Source organism: Pecten maximus, chromosome 16 (genome assembly GCF_902652985.1).
Source record: "Pecten maximus chromosome 16, xPecMax1.1, whole genome shotgun sequence".
Lineage (NCBI taxonomy): Eukaryota > Metazoa > Mollusca > Bivalvia > Pectinida > Pectinidae > Pecten > Pecten maximus.
The window spans coordinates 36,642,334-36,660,348 of NC_047030.1; the positions used below are offsets into that span (position 1 = coordinate 36,642,334).

The 18,015-nt window shown below is 35.4% G+C and overlaps 2 protein-coding genes across 5 annotated transcripts in view; one reads left to right on the top strand and one right to left on the bottom strand.

Annotated features, from left to right (window-relative positions):
* Positions 1 to 18,015, bottom strand: part of LOC117314740 — a gene marked incomplete in the record, with an annotated part of 896,274 nt that overhangs the window by 695,560 nt on the left and 182,699 nt on the right.
* LOC117314739 overlaps positions 1 to 18,015 on the top strand; it is a 439,277-nt gene that overhangs the window by 361,717 nt on the left and 59,545 nt on the right. The window lies entirely within an intron of this gene.

Here is an 18,015-nt window from a genome sequence, read left to right on the forward strand (position 1 = left end):
GCTGCCTGTCAGCCATGTTGTTTTCTGATAGGTCTCAAAATGCAATATGCATAACTAGGCACTGAGGGGAACCTGCATATGTAATTTCAGAAAGATCCCTTTATTACTTTCTGAGAAATAGCGATAACAAATTTTAATTGTCAAAATCCAAGATGGCTGCCTGTCAGCAATTTTGTTTTCCGATTGGTCTCAAAATGCAATATGCATAAGTAGGCACCAAGGGGAACCTCCATATGAAATTTGAGAAAGATCCCTTCAGTTCTTTCACAGAAAAAGCGATAACAAATTTCAATTGTCAAAATCCAAGATGGCTGCCTGTCGGCCATGTTGTTTTCCGATTGGTCTCAAAATGCAATATGCATAACTAGGCACTGAGGGGAACCTGCATATGAAATTTCAGAAAGATCCCTTCATTACTTTCACAGAAATAGCGATAACAAACTTTAATTGTCAGAATCCAAGATGGCTGCCTGTCGGCCATGTTGTTTTCTAATTAGTCTCAAAATGCAATATGCATAACCAGGAACAAAGAGGAACCTGCATATGAAATTTGAGAAAAATCCCTTCAGTACTTTCACAGAAATAGCGATAACAAACTTCAATTGTCAAAATCCAAGATGGCTGCCTGTCGGCCATGTTGTTTTCCGATTGGTCCCAAAATGCAATATGCATAACTAGGCACCAAAGGGAACCTATATATGAAATTTGAGAAAGATCCCCTCAGTACTTCCTCAGAAATAGCGATAACAAACTCCAATTGTCAAAATCCAAGATGGCTGCCTGTCGGCCATGTTGTTTTCTGATCGGTCCCAAAATGCAATATGCATAACTAGGCACCAAGGGGAACCTACATATGAAATTTGAGAAAGATCTCTTCAATACTTTCTCAGAAATAGAGATAACAAACTTCAATTGTCAAAATCCAAGATGGCTGCCTGTCGGCCATGTTGTTTTCCAATCGGTCCCAAAATGCAATATGCACAACTAGGCACCAAGGGGAACCTACATATGAAATTTGAGAAAGATCCCATCGGTACTTTCTCAGAAATAGCGATAACAAGAATTGTTTACGGACGGAGGGACGGACGGACGGACGGACGGACGACGGACCACGGACGCAGGGCGATTTGAATAGCCCACCATCTGATGATGGTGGGCTAAAAATATTAAAGATATTATAGTTGCCAGGCGGACTCTGTCCTTTAGTGTCCTGGCCAAAAAAGTGGGAGTATGTCTGCAGTGAAACTATACACAGTTTATAGGTCCACTCGATCCCATTCTGATCCGCCTTGTTTGTCGTTGGATTAGCGACTCATTTATCGAGCTTTAAAAAACATCATTCAAATTTGTTTTTTTGAATGAAAATGGTGTAATAACACCCATTCTTGCATAAAACACTGAGAAATAACACTTTTATAATCAATAAACACCTTTAAAACCCATTCAGGTACAGATTCAGGTCCTTTCAGGTCCGTTCATGTCTTTAGGAGGACCCGTATCACCACCCTCCTTTCACTCGGACCTACCCGAGGACACCCCCTATCGGCGAAGAAAACTTTCTACAACTGCCGACTTTTGTTTTACATTTTGTAAATTGTGACGAGAGTAAAAAATGTCTCCTCAATTTTATCTCTGTTTGGCTCTACATCATGCCACACAAGTCAATGTACAGAAGTGTGAATATTTAGTACTTTATTTAGTAAACAATGACGATGAAAACTTCTATAACTGCCGACCTTTGTAAACAGATTCATTCTGACAACATTCATACATTCTGTGTACGAGTTACAACCTGACAATTCCTTGACATTACCAACACATATCATTACATCTATATAGTATGTTTATATTTTCTTTAGAACACTTTGCTTTTGTTCAACATTTCAAGTGTTCATCCAATTATAATTCTAACTGACATTGTTTAACTGTCACGGTGACACTATTTTCTAAAGTGTGACACTGTTTTTTAACAGCGACGAGGATACAAAGTTTTCCTAAACTTTCCCTTTGTTTAGTTCTACATCATTTTATACAATTTAGTAAACATAAATTAATGGGAATATTTAATTTTATTTAGCAAACAATTGAACAAGATGGTCATACAAAGGGTTGTTATCTAACTCCCACAATTTTGTCCGCCACTTTGCCAGGTCTAAAACAGATTTCCCGTCATTAGTAAGTAAGGTCGTGATGTCATACTTACCTCCTGTTTTCTCTACGTTCTGTTTTACGTGACGTTCACAATCAGTGAACATGTCTACATCTGATGTCTCCTCGGCTATGAGATGTAGACAATTATACCCACGGTTAGTTACAGCTGTAGTTAGTGCTGGGTAACACTGACACAGGTATAAACTAAGCTCCCTGTCTCCCTGTCTACAACTACAATGTAATATTGTATACCCGTAGTTATCTACAGCTGTAGTTAGTGCTGGGTATAACTGACACAGCTCTAAACTAAGCTCCCTGTGTCCATGTCTACAACTCTTATGTAATATTGTATACTCGCCGTTATTTACAGCTGTAGTTAGTGCTGGGTAACACTGACACAGGTATAAACTAAGCTCCCTGTCTCCCTGACTACAACTACGATGTAATATTGTATACCCGTGTCTATCTACAGCTGTAGTTAGTGCTGGGTATAACTTACACAGGTATAAACTAAGCTCCCTGTGTCCCTTTATACAACTCTCATGTAATATTGTATACCCAAAAACCTTGTCCACTAACTGTGACATGTACTGACCACACACACAACTCCTATGTACAACACGACCATCTTCTATCTCACACTCATGTTGTACTTTATCTCTACACAATGATTTAAGTACCAATCTCTCCACTGTCTGAAATATACCAACGTTTCCTGTCAGTGCCACAAGATGGAGCGTGCTTTGTCCCCTGTCATCAGTCTCACGTACCAAGTCTGGGTAAGTGTCACACAACATGGTCACCATCTCTTCTCTCTCAAACAAACACGCCTCGTGTAGGACATTGATATCTTCAGTATTATATCTATATGGTGATCGTGACCTGTATGCCCTCGCTGTGGGAGTGATGACTTTACACTTAAGTAGTTTATTTAGTAGTTGTACACTCCCACCCTCCACCACACGAAATGGTGTCTCCTTGTCAGGTTCAACACCCTTAGACAGGAGAAACAAAGCACATTCATCTGAACCAGTAAAGCATGCTTGATTAAACAAGGCATGTTTTATCTTGTGGTACAAACTGTAGTCAACATTCTGACCACTTAGGTATGTGACAAATCCCTGTAGAAACTGGCAATCTGTCCATACATCTAATGTAACTAAATAGTTCCACTCACTAGAATACCTGTAGTAACTTTTAGGATCAACAGATTTACACTCTTTCATCTCTTTGACGGTACGTTTATACATGGCATTGGTTTGATCATCAGATGATATAACTATCCTGTTTGGGGTGTTTTTTGTTGTAGTTATATAACTGAGTAACTTGCGGGGACAATTCTGTATGTAGCCAATAGGAGTTTTCTCTCCATACAGAAGTGCCACAGTTTCCTCAATGGAGTCGTGGCTGAATTTGTAACAAGGATACAATCTGCCTTGTTTTTGGGTGGACTCTTTTTTCACCAGGGAACCCAACAGACTTTCTAACGACTCCTTCACAAATTCAGCTTTCCTCTCCTTGTTGTAAACATGAAGTTCTATTAGTTGGATCAACTTTGACTACATCAACAGCAAATGCTGCTTCTAATGTTTTATCAACATTTTCGTTAGAAGGGTCTAAATCATTTTCTATCACTTTGCCTCCATTGAGGAACAGATACAGCAGCCCATAAAATTTTCCATCCTTTAATTTATCTAAACAAGATTTCACAAAATGAAAAGGTCTTCTAAAGAAGTTGACCCTTTCTGCTTGCAAAGTAGGTGTGTCCCTGAATAATCTACAACATTGGGGAAACCCAATGTCAGGACATGACTTTAAGATCTCTTTCTCTTCCTTATCTGTCCATTTATCAAATTTAACTTTTGGTTCATACAACCTTAATAATTTCCGTTTTTCTTCTTTATCTTTGTATTCACTGAGATCAACAATGTTCTCTTCAGTGAATATATTTTTCGAAAAAGAACTACCTAAAGAATTTAAAATTTCACTACGGATGGTCATGACAAGGATATTGCCCTCAGAGTTCTCACTTTCACACAGTTTTGAAGGAATATCTTCTTCTCTGTTCTCCCATTCATCTACATCTCCTTTACACACAACATTCTTGCCAAAAATATCATCGAAATAGATAACTAATCCAGACTTTGGTGCCACCAAATCCAAGTCCTTGATGTCGTGTAGTTTCAGTGGCTGTAGACATCGTTTCTGTTGGCCCTCCTCATCACAGCACAGGAAACGGAGAAGTTCAATGGCAATAGACGACTTCCCATCTCCTGTGTTTCCCTTGATTATAACCATCCTGTTCTTCAGTTTTTTCTGAGCTTCATGGAAACTTTTGGTGGGAAGAAACTGGTAATTTAGTCTATCTCTCTTTATCTTAATTTTTGTTGTTTCTACAAGGAAAAAATAATGAACACTAAGATTAAACATTTCTATCAAATAGCCAACAACTACAAGTACCCTGTAGGGAACAGTAAATTTTGTAAAAGCAAGATTAGGTGGCAGAACTGACATGTCAGCAAGGTTCTCACAATGTGTGTGTTATGAATTATATGTAATGCATATGTACATTTGTATGTAGTAAAAAGTTTCAATAATCATTGTATGGTTTGTGTTGTGTCCGTGGTATTATAATAGTCTAAGAGTAAAACAATCGTACTACATTTTACCTGTCCGTGATATTATAATATAATAAAACTATTTTACTACGTTTTACCTGTCCATGGTATTATAATAAAACTATTGTACTACATTTTACCTGTCCGTGATATTATAATATAATAAAACTATTGTACTACGTTTTACCTGCCCGTGGTATTATAATAAAACTATTGTACTACATTTTACCTGTCCGTGATATTATAATAAAACTATTGTACTACATTTTACCTGTCCGTGATATTATAATAAAACTATTGTACTACGTTTTACCTGTCCGTGGTATTATGATATAGTAAAACTATTGAACTACATTTTACCTGTCCGTGGTATTATAATAGAGTAAAACTATTGTACTACATTTTACCTGTCCGTGATATTATAATAAAACAATCGTACTACATTTTACCTGTCCGTGATATTATAATAAAACTATTGTACTACATTTTACCTGTCCGTGATATTATAATAAAACTATTGTACTACATTTTACCTGTCCGTGATATTATAATAAAACTATTGTACTACGTTTTACCTGTCCGTGGTATTATGATATAGTAAAACTATTGAACTACATTTTACCTGTCCGTGGTATTATAATAGAGTAAAACTATTGTACTACATTTTACCTGTCCGTGATATTATAATAAAACAATCGTACTACATTTTACCTGTCCGTGATATTATAATAAAACTATTGCATTACGTTTTACCTGTCCGTGGTATTATAATAAAACTATTGTATTACGTTTTACCTGTCCGTGGTATTATAATATAATAAAACTATTGTACTACGTTTTACCTGCCCGTGGTATTATAATAAAACTATTGTACTACATTTTACCTGTCCGTGATATTATAATAAAACTATTGTACTACATTTTACCTGTCCGTGATATTATAATAAAACTATTGTACTACATTTTACCTGTCCGTGATATTATAATAAAACTATTGTACTACATTTTACCTGTCCGTGATATTATAATAAAACTATTGTACTACGTTTTACCTGTCCGTGGTATTATGATATAGTAAAACTATTGAACTACATTTTACCTGTCCGTGGTATTATAATAGAGTAAAACTATTGTACTACGTTTTACCTGTCCGTGGTATTATAATATAGTAAAACTATTGTACTACATTTTACCTGTCCGTGATATTATAATAAAACTATTGTACTACGTTTTACCTGTCCGTGGTATTATGATATAGTAAAACTATTGAACTACATTTTACCTGTCCGTGGTATTATAATAAAACTATTGTATTACGTTTTACCTGTCCGTGGTATTATAATATAATAAAACTATTGTACTACGTTTTACCTGCCCGTGGTATTATAATAAAACTATTGTACTACATTTTACCTGTCCGTGATATTATAATAAAACTATTGTACTACATTTTACCTGTCCGTGATATTATAATAAAACTATTGTACTACATTTTACCTGTCCGTGATATTATAATAAAACTATTGTACTACATTTTACCTGTCCGTGATATTATAATAAAACTATTGTACTACGTTTTACCTGTCCGTGGTATTATGATATAGTAAAACTATTGAACTACATTTTACCTGTCCGTGGTATTATAATAGAGTAAAACTATTGTACTACGTTTTACCTGTCCGTGGTATTATAATAGAGTAAAACTATTGTACTACATTTTACCTGTCCGTGATATTATAATAAAACTATTGTACTACGTTTTACCTGTCCGTGGTATTATGATATAGTAAAACTATTGAACTACATTTTACCTGTCCGTGGTATTATAATAAAACTATTGTATTACGTTTTACCTGTCCGTGGTATTATAATATAATAAAACTATTGTACTACGTTTTACCTGCCCGTGGTATTATAATAAAACTATTGTACTACATTTTACCTGTCCGTGATATTATAATAAAACTATTGTACTACATTTTACCTGTCCGTGATATTATAATAAAACTATTGTACTACATTTTACCTGTCCGTGATATTATAATAAAACTATTGTACTACATTTTACCTGTCCGTGATATTATAATAAAACTATTGTACTACGTTTTACCTGTCCGTGGTATTATGATATAGTAAAACTATTGAACTACATTTTACCTGTCCGTGGTATTATAATAGAGTAAAACTATTGTACTACGTTTTACCTGTCCGTGGTATTATAATAGAGTAAAACTATTGTACTACATTTTACCTGTCCGTGATATTATAATAAAACTATTGTACTACGTTTTACCTGTCCGTGGTATTATGATATAGTAAAACTATTGAACTACATTTTACCTGTCCTTGGTATTATAATAGAGTAAAACTATCATACTACGTTTTACCTGTCCGTGGTATTATGATAAAGTAAAACTATCATACTACGTTTTACCTGTCCGTGGTATTGTAATAGAATAAAACTATCGTACTACTTTTTACCTGTGCGAACAATTAATTTATCAGCATGCATGTTCCTTTGTCTGTGTGATGTACATGTATGTGTGTGTATAAGTAGTGGTCACCAACAGACTGGACATGTGACAGTTCTTATAATAACATACTTTGATGTTAAAGTTGTTTTCGTATGTATTTAGAATATGTTTCTTTGTGTGGCAGACCATTTTTAATTGACCTTTGTAGAAGACATGTCGTTTGTCCACCCTCTTAATTAGACTGATTTTTAATTTAATTCATATTTTTACAAAAAATAAAATTTCCCAGTGTGGTTTGTAAGTATGATTTAAAGATCAAATTATGATTATTGTGTTTTAATAATTTGTTGAATATGTTATAAATTTTGATATTCAGCTCTATTCAAGGTGATGTAACAGTATACCTGCATTAATGCACAATATTTATTTTTACTGGAAATATCATGTTTACATTTGGTATTTTGATTTGATCAGTTTGATCGATTTGTGTAAATGAGGGTAGGTCTATAGGGAGAGCATGTTGTGTGTGATGTGACATTTACATGTAGATTTAGACTTTATTAAGAACTTTTTTATTGTACGTGTTCAGAATGTTTTAATCTCTTCGATCCAAAAATATATTAAAGAACAAACCCAGCGACTTTGTCATTCGTAGACATTTTCATACCCACTACATGTGTTCCTCTAAACCCGATCTTAACCTGGGTGTAACATTGTAAATGAAATTACAGTACTCAAGGTGTTCTGGTCAAACTGATTTTCTACATGTAGTAACAGTGTTCTTGACCTTTAACCTTGTGACAGGAAATCTATCCGAAGCACTGAGATAAGAGTTACGGACTGAGAGATGGAGACGATCTATATACCTTCTTTATCTCTCTGATTTGACAGGAAATACAGGTTTCTCTGTCATGAATACTTGATATTAATTTAGTTACTGTATAATCAACCATATTAAAGATCAAGCAACACCTGACCTTGACCTTTGGTGGATGACTACATTAATGATTAATTTTATATACAAAACCTGTATGGTGTGTGGTCTTGTAAATATCAATGTTTTAACTTGTTTCACATGTTACTGTCCCTGAATAAGTTGGTCAATATGACTGGCATGCTGGATCTCTCTTCCACCAAGAAAATATCTTCACATTCAACCCTGTTCAGCAAACTCACCAATCAAGGCTGCCAATTTAGGATCCCTTTCTGTAAAACAAGAGGATATCTTTTATTAAATATATCACAAATAATGAATATGAATTAGAGTTGAACTAGAAAATGTTTTTGGAACACCCATATAAATTTTGCGAAATAAAACAGGAGATCTTAGAAGGACACCAACAATTGAATGATCTCTATTGGTTCTATGTAAAACAGATCTTTTCTCTACTTTTCCAATCTTTTTTCTTTTCTTCTTTATGATCTAATGACATCAATAACCTTAACATGAAATCTCAAACATAGATCTAAGAGCTTTTCAGAATCACACATAAATTTAATACTTTGGCCATCAAATTCCAAGATGGCGGCCTGTTAGCCATTTTTTTCCCTGATCAGTTTCAAAATTGAAAAGTTTGAAAAATATTCAACCAAGCATTTTCAAGAAATAGTGATTACAATGATTGTTTACGGACGATGGACCACATACCAATGACCACAGGCGTAGGGTGATTTGAATAGCCCACCATCTGAGGATAGTGGGCTAAAACGTTATCGGTACTAAAAACATACAGCAGTTTGAAATACTTTATTTCATTCGACCAAAAAAATGTAATAAACTCACCAATCATGGCCATCAGCTCAGAATTCCTTTCTGTAAAATAAAACGATCTCTCTGATTATATATATCACAAATAATGCCTATGAATTAGAATTGAGCAATGAAATGTTGATGAAACAAATACATTTAGTCCATAAAAACTTTCTTTGATATAACAAAAGATCCCAGAAGAATCTTGGTACCCACCATTGAATGATATGTATTTGTTGTATGATAGACCTTTTCTCAACTTTTTCCTTCTTTTCTGTTTCCCTCTTAATAATCTGATGTTAACGAATACTTTACTATGAAATCTAAGAAAGGTCTATGAAGAACTTTCTCACAAATACGGAAATAATAAAATTAGACCATCAAAATCCAAGATGGCGTCCATTTTCCCAAAATCAGACTCAAAATCAAAATGCGCACAACTAAGGACCAAGGGGAACTTCCTGTAAAGTTTGATAAATATCCATCCAGTACTTTTAAGAAGTAGCGATAACAAACTTCAATTGACAAAATCCAAGATGGCCACCTGTAGGCCATTTTGTTTTGTGAAGTTTGAAAAAATATCTTTCCTGTACTCTGGAACATTTTCTCCAGGTGGGTAATGACATATGTAGTGTCTCGGACATTGGTCATTAGTCTGATAAAGGTGACAGTTAAGTCATCGAAACATCACACTCATTAATATCATATTGTGTTTAATATGACTTTTATCTTATCCCTCTGATACTTCTCAAACCAGAGGCCCATGGGTCATATGACTCTAAAAGTCCCTTACCCTGTTGTAGCATACATACTCAGTAGCCAGTAAAGTGGCACTGTTGGCCATAGCAGCCATCTTAGATTTCAGACCAACTCGAAAAATAAGAAATACTTGTACAGGATCATCTCAGGATCATTGTAGCCAAGTTTGATTTGAATCCCACTGGTGGAACTTGAGAAGTTTGAAATAGCTTTTCAGAAATTGATGATTGCGCAATCATGTAACAAAATGGCCGTAATGACAGCCATGTCAAAGATTTTACGAGGCCGAAAAATAATCACACTTTATCGGCTCTACTTCTTTAACATTCCTACCAATTTTCAGCTCAATGGTTCCAGTGTAACTGGAGCAGAAGTTTAAAATGTGTTTTTCAAGATGGCTGCCAGTGTGGCCATTTTGGATTTCAGACTGATCTAAGAAAATAACAACACTTGGTAAAGACCATCTCAGGATCATTTCTGGCAAGTTAGAGCTGAATCCCACAGGTGGAATTCGAGTAGAAGTTTGAAATAGGTATTGTTCAGGAAATATAGTGGCACTGTTGGCCATGGTGACCATCTTGAATTTCGGACCGACCCACAAAATAACAACACTTGGTCAGGATCATATCAGGATCATCTCAGGCAAGTTTCAGTCCAACAGTACTGGTGGAACGTGAGAAGAAGTTTAAAATGTGTTTTCGACATGGCGGCTATGGCGGCATCTTGGATTTCGGACCAACCCGAAAAATAACAACACTTGGTAAAGACCATCTCAGGATCATTTCAAGCAAGTTTGAGCTCAGACCCAAAGGTGAAACTTGAGAAGAAGTTTGAAATGTGAAAAGATTATGCATGGCGGATGATGTACATATTACAATGACTATAGGTCATCCTGACCAGGCCATTTGGTCAGAGGACCTAAAAATAGTGATAACGATGATTGTTTATAGACGATGGACCATGGACCACAGATATAGGACAATTTTAATAGCTCACTATCACATGATGGCCGCCTAAAAAGCTATTGGACTTTATTTTTTATAGGGTTAGTGTTCGTGGGTGCCTTATTATTTTAAGTATCAGTGTATTTTAGTATATATATAGCATAGTTCTACCATTTCCTATGTGATGATTGAATGAATAAGTCCTTTTGGGTGTAAACATAATCTTTGGCATTCATCTTTACATGACCATCAAGCAAATATATCTTTTCCAAATTACTGGACTTGCTGGACCCTCCATTTATATTATTTTTGTATCTACATCAAACATATCTTACCCTTTAAGGTATCCATATCTTTTGTTATGGTGTCTTGTCTGTCCTTCACATCACTGACTACCGCTGAAAATACAAACATATGTCATTGTACAGACTGACTTCTGCTATAAATACAAACATATGTCATTGTACAGACTGACTTCCGCTACAAATACAAACATATGTCATTGTACAGACTGACTTCCGCTATAAATACAAACATATGTCATTGTACAGACTGACTTCTGCTATAAGTACAAACAGATGTCATTGTACAGACTGACTTCCGCTATAAATACAAACATATGTCATTGTACAGACTGACTTCCGCTATAAGTACAAACAGATGTCATTGTACAGACTGACTTCTGCTATAAATACAAACATATGTCATTGTACAGACTGACTTCCGCTATAAATACAAACATATATCATTGTACAGACTGACTTCTGCTATAAATACAAACATATGTCATTGTACAGACTGACTTCTGCTATAAATACAAACATATGTCATTGTACAGACTGACTTCTGCTATAAATACAAACATATGTCATTGTACAGACTGACTTCTGCTATAAATACAAACATATGTCATTGTACAGACTGACTTCTGCTATAAATACAAACATATGTCATTGTACAGACTGACTTCTGCTATAAATACAAACATATGTCATTGTACAGACTGACTTCCGCTATAAATACAAACATATGTCATTGTACAGACTGACTTCTGCTATAAATACAAACATATGTCATTGTACAGACTGACTTCCGCTATCAATACAAACATATGTCATTGTACAGACTGACTTCCGCTATCAATACAAACATATGTCATTGTACAGACTGACTTCTGCTATAAATACAAACATGTGTCATTGTACAGACTGACTTCCGCTACAAATACAAACATATGTCATTGTACAGACTGACTTCCGCTATAAATACAAACATATGTCATTGTACAGACTGACTTCTGCTATAAATACAAACATATGTCATTGTACAGACAGACTTCTGCTATAAATACAAACATATGTCATTGTACAGACTGACTTCTGCTATAAATACAAACATATGTCATTGTACAGACTGACTTCTGCTATAAATACAAACATATGTCATTGTACAGACTGACTTCTGCTATAAATACAAACATATGTCATTGTACAGACTGACTTCTGCTATAAATACAAACATATGTCATTGTACAGACTGACTTCTGCTATAAATACAAACATATGTCATTGTACAGACTGACTTCCGCTATAAATACAAACATATGTCATTGTACAGACTGACTTCTGCTATAAATACAAACATATGTCATTGTACAGACTGACTTCCGCTATCAATACAAACATATGTCATTGTACAGACTGACTTCCGCTATCAATACAAACATATGTCATTGTACAGACTGACTTCTGCTATAAATACAAACATGTGTCATTGTACAGACTGACTTCCGCTACAAATACAAACATATGTCATTGTACAGACTGACTTCCGCTATAAATACAAACATATGTCATTGTACAGACTGACTTCTGCTATAAATACAAACATATGTCATTGTACAGACTGACTTCCGCTATCAATACAAACATATGTCATTGTACAGACTGACTTCCGCTATCAATACAAACATATGTCATTGTACAGACTGACTTCCGCTATCAATACAAACATATGTCATTGTACAGACTGACTTCTGCTATAAATACAAACATATGTCATTGTACAGACTGACTTCCGCTACAAATACAAACATATGTCATTGTACAGACTGACTTCCGCTATAAATACAAACATATGTCATTGTACAGACTGACTTCTGCTATAAGTACAAACAGATGTCATTGTACAGACTGACTTCCGCTATAAATACAAACATATGTCATTGTACAGACTGACTTCCGCTATAAGTACAAACAGATGTCATTGTACAGACTGACTTCTGCTATAAATACAAACATATGTCATTGTACAGACTGACTTCCGCTATAAATACAAACATATATCATTGTACAGACTGACTTCTGCTATAAATACAAACATATGTCATTGTACAGACTGACTTCTGCTATAAATACAAACATATGTCATTGTACAGACTGACTTCTGCTATAAATACAAACATATGTCATTGTACAGACTGACTTCTGCTATAAATACAAACATATGTCATTGTACAGACTGACTTCTGCTATAAATACAAACATATGTCATTGTACAGACTGACTTCTGCTATAAATACAAACATATGTCATTGTACAGACTGACTTCCGCTATAAATACAAACATATGTCATTGTACAGACTGACTTCTGCTATAAATACAAACATATGTCATTGTACAGACTGACTTCCGCTATCAATACAAACATATGTCATTGTACAGACTGACTTCCGCTATCAATACAAACATATGTCATTGTACAGACTGACTTCTGCTATAAATACAAACATGTGTCATTGTACAGACTGACTTCCGCTACAAATACAAACATATGTCATTGTACAGACTGACTTCCGCTATAAATACAAACATATGTCATTGTACAGACTGACTTCTGCTATAAATACAAACATATGTCATTGTACAGACAGACTTCTGCTATAAATACAAACATATGTCATTGTACAGACTGACTTCTGCTATAAATACAAACATATGTCATTGTACAGACTGACTTCTGCTATAAATACAAACATATGTCATTGTACAGACTGACTTCTGCTATAAATACAAACATATGTCATTGTACAGACTGACTTCTGCTATAAATACAAACATATGTCATTGTACAGACTGACTTCTGCTATAAATACAAACATATGTCATTGTACAGACTGACTTCCGCTATAAATACAAACATATGTCATTGTACAGACTGACTTCTGCTATAAATACAAACATATGTCATTGTACAGACTGACTTCCGCTATCAATACAAACATATGTCATTGTACAGACTGACTTCCGCTATCAATACAAACATATGTCATTGTACAGACTGACTTCTGCTATAAATACAAACATGTGTCATTGTACAGACTGACTTCCGCTACAAATACAAACATATGTCATTGTACAGACTGACTTCCGCTATAAATACAAACATATGTCATTGTACAGACTGACTTCTGCTATAAATACAAACATATGTCATTGTACAGACTGACTTCCGCTATCAATACAAACATATGTCATTGTACAGACTGACTTCCGCTATCAATACAAACATGTCATTGTACAGACTGACTTCCGCTATCAATACAAACATATGTCATTGTACAGACTGACTTCTGCTATAAATACAAACATGTGTCATTGTACAGACTGACTTCCGCTACAAATACAAACATATGTCATTGTACAGACTGACTTCCGCTAGAAATACAAACATATGTCATTGTACAGACTGACTTCTGCTATAAATACAAACATATGTCATTGTACAGACTGACTTCTGCTATAAATACAAACATATGTCATTGTACAGACTGACTTCCGCTATAAATACAAACATATGTCATTGTACAGACTGACTTCCGCTATCAATACAAACATATGTCATTGTACAGACTGACTTCTGCTATAAATACAAACATGTGTCATTGTACAGACTGACTTCTGCTATAAATACAAACATATGTCATTGTACAGACTGACTTCTGCTATAAATACAAACATATGTCATTGTACAGACTGACTTCGGCTATAAATACAAACATATGTCATTGTACAGACTGACTTCTGCTATAAATACAAACATATGTCATTGTACAGACTGACTTCTGCTATAAATACAAACATATGTCATTGTACAGACCGACTTCTGCTATAAATACAAACATATGTCATTGTACAGACTGACTTCTGCTATAAATACAAACATATGTCATTGTACAGACTGACTTCCGGTATAAATACAAACACATGTCATTGTACAGACTGACTTCCGCTATAAATACAAACACATGTCATTGTACAGACTGACTTCCGCTATAAATACAAACACATGTCATTGTACAGACTGACTTCTGCTATAAATACAAACACGTACGTGTCATTGTACAGACTGACTTCTGCTATAAATACAAACATGTGTCATTGTACAGACTGACTTCTGCTATAAATACAAACATGTGTCATTGTACAGACTGACTTCTGCTATAAATACAAACATATGTCATTGTACAGACTGACTTCTGCTATAAATACAAACATATGTCATTGTACAGACTTGATATTGAAATTAATGTAGCAAAACATCAAGTATCCTGTATTTATTACAAGAGGTGCAGAGGGCCCGCATCTCTCACCTGTATATTTCAGTAATCACAGCAAAATACTCTCATATCACAATATCATTTCCTACTATTTAAGCTGTCTCTCCCTACACAACTATAAACATATATCATTGTACAAACTAAACATTGAAGTTGATGTTGTACCTATTATAAATAGTCTAACACCTAAACACAACATCTCAGATGGATCTTGATGTAGACCATCGACCAATCGTCATCAGTTGTAAGTGATATTTTCTGAAGTCAGTGAAAGGTTTGAACACATACCATTACCCTGAGACTTTAAGTATTCAAAAGGAATTTTTTAAAAGACCAGAGGGTGACCTTTATTGGATAATTTTAAGGCTAATCTTTTCTCTTCTTCCTCTTAATTAAACAAGGCATCGCAAACGATACAAATCCCCTCGCGTGCTAACACATGAACTCTGACGCAAAATGGGGGGTGGGGTTATTGCAGGACATTGAAATAACATCAGTTGTCATTTGCACTGAACTGCAATAGACATGACCTTAACCTTGACCTTGGCACCCTGAAACACGAACTCGTTCCAGGTATTCCCATGCTGGACCCATATATGAATTTTGGTCAGGATCCGTTCAGAAATAAAGTTGCAAGAGTGCTGACAAAGAATTTCTATAAATAGTAATGGTGACCTTGACCTTGGCACCCTGAAACACAAACTCGTTCGAGGTATTCCCATGCTGGACCAATATATGAAGTTTTGTCAGGATCTGTTCAAAAATATAGTTGCAAGAGTGCTGACAAAGATTTTCTATAAATAGTAACAGTGACCTTGACCTTGACCTTGGCACCCTGAAACACGAACTCGTTCGAGGTATTCCCATGCTGGACCAATATATGAAGTTTGGTCAGGATCCATTCAAAAATGAAGTCGCAAGAGCGCTGACAAAGATTTTCTATAAATAGTAACGCTGACCTTGACCTTGACCTTGGCACCCTGAAACACGAACTCTTTCAAGGTATTCCCATGCTGGACCCATATATGAAGTTTGGTCAGGATCCGTTCAGAAATGAAGTTGTAAGAGTGCTGACAAAGATTTTCTATAAATAGTAATGGTGACCTTGACCTTGACCTTGGCACCTTGAAACACAAACTCGTTCGAGGCATTCCCATGCTGAACCCATATATAAAGTTTGGTCAGGATCCGTTCAAAAATGAAGTCGCAAGAGCGCTGACAAAGATTTTCTATAAATAGTAACGCTGACCTTGACCTTGACCTTGGCACCCTGAAACACAAACTCGTTCGAGGTATTCCCATGCTGGACCCATATATGAAGTTTGGTCAGAATCCGTTCAAAAATGAAGTCGCAAGAGCGCTGACAAAAAGTGAACATACGTACGTACTTATGTTCTTACGTACTACGTACTTATGTACGTACGTACGAACGGAACGCTATATCCCCTCCCCGACTTTCGTCGCGAGGGGATAACAAGAGATCCCAGAGGGATCTTGATGCCCACTACTGAACTATCTTTATAGGTTCCATGTCAGAATGATCTCTCTATTTTCCCCTTCCCCTTACTAATCTGTGTAAATTGAGAGACATCCCCTCAGTACTTTTCAAACAAGGGGAACCTATATATTAAATTTGAGATGGCTGCCTGTCGGCCATGTTGTTTTCAGATTGGTACCAAAATGCAACATGAGGGATCAAGGGGAACCTACATATGAAATTTGAGAAAGATTCCTTCAGTGCTTTCTCAGAAATAGCGATAACAAACCTCAATTGTCAAATTCCTAGATGGCTGCCTAGGGACCAAGGGGAACATAGAAATGAAAGTTGAGAAAGATCCATGAATATCTTTCTGAGAAATAGTAGTATGGATGGCCAGACGCTGGACGAAGAGCGATTTGATCAGCCCACCATTTGATGATGGTGGGCTAAAAATGCTATCTTTCTTGTATTCATAAATACAACCATTTCCAAGTTATTGGACTTGTTAGGCCTTCCATTCATATCTTACCCTTCATGTTACCCATATCGGTTGTCAACGTTTCTTGTCTTCCTTTGGCATTGTTCATTTCCTCTGAAAAGACAAACAATATCAATGTGGCGACTGAATATCAAAGTACATGCACTGAATGATAAACAAGACATCTAAATGTAAATTTATTAAAGATATCACAGCTGTAAGTTTGTAATGTTTCAGGACAATTAGATGTAATAGTGATGTTGGTATAATGAGGATGTAGAAAATGTATTTATAGTAACAGTGACCTCGATTTTGACCCAAGGATGCTGAAACCCAAATTGCTCAAAAGCTGCGGGCTGTAAGTGATGAAGTTTGAAGACTCAGAGAAAAGCGTTGGTAGACCAAGGGTCATCAAAATCTATTTATAGCATGTGGCCTCAATTTTAACTCCAGGTGGGTGAAATCTGAACTGGTACGAGAGATGTTGGTGGTGATTAAGTGTGTGAAGGTTCTAGACAATTAGCTAATTAATAAAGTCCATTGAGCATGAATCACATGGTGTCAATTAATAAAGTCCATTGAGCATGAATCACGTGGTGTCAATTAATAAAGTCCATTTAGCATGAATCACATGGTGTCAATTAATAAAGTCCATTTAGCATGAATCACATGGTGTCAATTAATAAAGTCTATTGAGCATGAATCACATGGTGTCAATAAAGTCCATTGAGCATGAATCACG